Here is a 5,244-nt window from a genome sequence, read left to right on the forward strand (position 1 = left end):
ATGGATGATATTTTGTATTAGACTTTTACGGACTTTATATATTTCTGATTATGGTGTCGTGATATGAGCTTAAGTCTCAGGATCATGGTTAGGGTGCATATATCGCCTAGGGTAGATAACTGGACATAGTTGCTGTTCCTTGGTAGGTCTAGGTACATATGACCACATTATGTGTGATTTGCATGGTATCTCTACTCAGCCTGAGACAGACCTATTGGGCTAGTGAGTGTCCTATAGTGTGTAATTATACATATATGGACTACTTTAGTTATTGTTGAGCTATCTAGGATGTATCTGCGTATCGGGTTTCTGTATGGATTGTAGTAGGATAGAACTTGCATATGGGCCTGACCCACTCTTATTTTTTAGGTGTTTGTCAGTTCCAGGGTTATAGCTTGATCGTGCAGAACAGATACAGTCACTCATTCCTCAGACTACGTAGGACTGCTTTCCATGTTTAGCTTTGGATTTTGTTTCAGTTGTTTCCTTTTCAGTTTGGAATTTTGATAGGGGTCCACTAGATGGATTCCTGAGTTGTTTAAGTAATGGAGGTTTTGGATTATTGGATTTTAATTATTTTTATTTTAAGGATTTTAATTTAGCTTTTTCAGCGTTTATTATTTAATTCCTATTATTCTTTTGTATTCTGTGTTCAATTACATATTAATTGTTTGATATCTCTCGGATCTGTGCTTGGACTTGATCACCCGGTCAACCGAACTGATGCTGCTTGATCTTTCTTGTTCCTTGTTCCGTTATTATTCACCTTGAAGCCTGGGATAGTTGTTTAGAGCCTATGAAACATTATTTTTACCTAAGAATGACGTTTTTGACACTAGACATGTTGGGATTGACTTAGGTGACCACGGGTTCGGGTAAGGACCCGGTTAACGGTTTAGACCCACGGGTTCCACAGGTTCGAGTCGTTACAAAATGGTATCAGAGCAATGGTTCGAATACCATTAGGACGACGGGTAGATGCCTACCTTTGGGAGGTTGAATTACATGTTTATATGCTTATGTGTTAAGGTGTTTAGTTGTTTGAAAAACATGTCCAACTGCTTAATTGTTTATGTGTTTACGGTTTTAAAATGCATGCTTATTTGCTAAGTGTTTACACGCTTACGTGTTTAAATGCCAATATATATAAATGAAGTGTACATGTTATTTGAAAGCATGTTAATTGTGATAAGATGATAAATATAAGAAATGTGGTGACGGCAAGTGGTAGGCACGGTGTGTGCAGTTTCATTTTAGTGATAATATGAAAAATGGAGAGCACGGTATGTGCAAGCATGTTTCATATGGTATTGTGGGTTACAGTCATTTTGTGTATCTATATATAACTTAATGTAATTATATGTATATGCGGTTAAGCATTGGCATGGTTGTTAGAACGGCAGAGTACTGGTTGAAGCAGAGATGGTTGTGTGAGTTTTGACCTAAGTATGTGAGGAGCTCGGTTGCTCCAGAGTTATTTAGGTGTCGGTTCTTATCGAACGAATGATGTGGGCTTCTAGCTCATGGATTAAGCTATTGGTGTGTAGTCATTTTGATTTTCTTGTTGCATTTTGTGCGGTACTTAGAGCACAACTTTAGAATGGGTTTGGTTCGAGTTCATATTTTATGGCATGGTGTCCATAGCATGTGTGAGTTTCATGCATCAGTGGATGGGTTCCTGTGATCGTGGAGGTCAGGTGTGTGAGTGAGGGTTTCAAGGGAGGAAGGTATGACCTTAGGAGGTTAGGGTTTGTAACTTGGGTCACGGTTTGGTGCGGAGGTTCTTTTCGAATCGATCGTGGTAGGTGTGTGTAACGACCCGAACCCGTAGGTCTGAACCATTAACTGGGTCTTTACCTAAACCCGAGGTCACCTAAGTTAATACCATCAAATTCAATATGTTACACCATTATTTACTTCATTATCATGATCCACAAGGACCCCAGGCGACTTCCCAAGACTCAAGATTAATTTCACTAAAAGAAGAGGACAAGATACACGAACAGTATCCAAACCGGTCAACCGAAGTAGTGCTTCGGCCAACCGAAATAGCACCTGTACCGGTTGACCGAAGTGTTCATTCCGGTCGGACTATTCTGATCTGGATAGTAAATGAAGTCTCTGGACAGTTCGGTCAACCGAAGTGGCCATTCCGGTCGACTGAAATGGTCCTGTGGGCTAAAAATTTGCAGAAAAACTCCATGCACCTGCAAGTGAACAATTGTCAAAAATGGATCGTTAAAACTGAGTGATTCCATACCATACACATACAAGATTAATGAATATAAATTATAATATGCACCTACAAGTTACATCAACGCTTTTATACATGGTTCTTTACAATCTTTAGCAAAAACACAAAGGTTTACAAAAAATATACATTTCCAAGAACTTCGTTTAGAACTTTGCAAAAAGGCCTAGGCTGTATGTACAAAATACAACATCAACTAAAATCCCAATCTCGTCTAGAATGGTGGTAGGTTGCGATCCGCTACTTCTTTACCCGAACCTGAAAAATATTAAATAATGGGGTGAGCATAAGCTCAGTAGGAAGTGTCTAAGACACACTTCTTATAGCCCTGTGAATTCATACAATGAGTCGATAAAAAGGAACGGGTTCATGCCATAGGGATCACATACTCTCAACCATAACAACAAGTATATATCAAATATCAACCGATCATGGATTTACTACAAATGCCATGAAGTGTAATGTTATGCAAATGCCACTCCCCATTTCTGAAATAATCCCATTTCAACAACCAAACTGTTAGTGTAATCCGACCCAAGGCACCTCCAAGGCATCACGAAAGAAGGGTTGACTAACTATCTACGACCACGAGGCACCTCCAATGCGTCACATCCGGCCTAGTTAGCTCAACCACACTTCCTTCTAAACTACACTAACATCACGGACCATTAGGTGCCTCCCAGTCGTCCGGTTTTTGCAAACACTTTTAGAAAACATTTTTCCAAAACAATTTCATTTGTTTTAAAAACATTTTTCCCCTTTTTCCTTCCCAAATGAATACATGAGTGTTTCATGCTTCTAATCATCAATATAACCATAGCATTTTCACACATGCTATACAAGGCAAATTCTCTAAACTATATAACTAAAGCTCTCATTCAATATTGACTTTTGCATAACAAGCATATAAGGCATGGATTCAACTTCTTGCAAGCATGTTTAATCACCATAAAACAACTAACATGTAGTCACATATATTCCATGCTTATCATTTAAGCATAGTTTTGCACAAATTTTACACTAATTGAACATGCTAGACATCAATTTAAGCTAGAAAACTCACAAAAGTACAAGAATTCATGCATTAGAACACCCCTACCTGTTAATTAGAGAAAAAACCCCAATTTATGCCCTAGATTTTGAACGCCCTAGGGTGCACCAAAACTGAAATTGCTTGTACTCATGCGTAGATCTCGCTGTGCTCTCTGTTTTGCCGCAAATGGCATCCAAAAACTCCAAGAGATGAGGAAATAATTAAAACTTGAATTTTTTTGTAGGAAAAGAAAAAGAAAAATGAAGAATAAAAGAAAGAGAGAAATTTATGGGGAGGGAGAAAGAATGGGGCTGAAGTGGCCTCTTGGCCACTAAAAATCAGGTGGTGGGTCCCTCCATTCACAAAAATCCCACCCTTGAAATTTTTACACCACAAAATATAAACACTAGTGTCTTAAAACATTAAAATTATACACAAATAAATATGTATGATATGTAAATGGCTCAAGACACAACTTCCGTGCACCACAATTCTGATAGCGGGTCCTACCCGGAACCGTCCGGCCCGAAAATAGAAAAATGCCGAAATGGCAACCCTTGCATTTTCAAGAGTCCTGAACTCAAGGAAATGTCCCAACAAACTCTCGGACACTCCAAGCACACAAAACGAGAAAAGACGAAAATGCCCTCGCAAAAATAGAAAATTTCAGAAAATGGAAAATGGTAAAAATTAGAAACATTACAATCTACCCTCCTTAAAAGATTTCATCCTCGAAATCTACCCTCCTTAAAGAAGGAAGCCCACAGCCACAGACTTCCCGAAAACACCTCACAAAACCACAAGACCATGAACTCACTAATAATACTGCCTTTGACACTGAACATCACCAGGCAATCAAAACCACTGCCAGGAAAAATCAAATTCTCACCACCTTATGAAAGTACTCATCTCTCAAAATATTACAGCACAAAACTAGCTGCTATGCTTTACACTATACTCGACTCAAAACGGATATCGATCCACTCTACACTGCCATAAAAGACTCTAAAGCCCAAAAGAAAAATAGTCACAAGACCCCAGAACATGACAACATCCAACCTGCACTTATCCTTCAAAGGACACACTAAGTGCCAAACAAGGACAGACCAAACACTTGCTATCTAATACGTGGCTGCACCATCTCATAATCGTATCAACGACTACAATTCACACTATAAGACAATCATTATACTTAACAACTTCAAGATGATTAAACAATGAGTCTCCCAATGATTACATAAACATTAGTCACCAAATTAGTAAAGCGTGCTATTCTGTACCCAAGACACAAATCCTCGAAACAAGATCTTTAACAGTCAATGGTGGCACCACAACCCTTTATTGGACAATTGATACTACTTGACACACCTCATCACCCGAGACAAATCATCTGAGTCTACACTGTCACATTGACACGACGCACAGTATCATGCTCTCACTGTGCACGACCAGTAGAAACAATCAATGACCTTTAACCTGACATCGTGCTAAAGAGGGACTGACCCCGACAAAAGTCGAATGGGGCTACCAACTAGACCTACAAGATCACCCTCATCCCAGTCATTCTTATCATCAGTCTACTTCTTCGGCTCCTCAAACAACCAACACTATCTCCTGATATCCCAGACACAACATAAAATTCAACTCTAGTCCACAACTTTCAGTTTAAAAAACACAATCCATGTAGTAACACAATACCCGCCATTAATCATATCATCCGTAAACGACCGAGAACTTCAATAACCTCATACAACCTGCCTTATTATGCAACCCTGTACTACCCAGCCTAAACTAACCCTTATGCACCACCTCGAGACTCTCTCAATAACTGTGCCAACTTAATCCTACTCGCCAGCCGAGCCATGCAATCAACTCTCCATGAGTCGATTACCTGCGACACCCTCCTGTAGTTTTCCGAAATGGGATATCACCTCTCAACCAACCATAACTAACACACTCC

The sequence above is a fragment of the Cornus florida genome, unplaced genomic scaffold (assembly GCF_030987335.1).
Source record: "Cornus florida cultivar Cherokee Brave unplaced genomic scaffold, ASM3098733v1 CherokeeBrave_3.0.0_Hap2_Chr02, whole genome shotgun sequence".
Lineage (NCBI taxonomy): Eukaryota > Viridiplantae > Streptophyta > Magnoliopsida > Cornales > Cornaceae > Cornus > Cornus florida.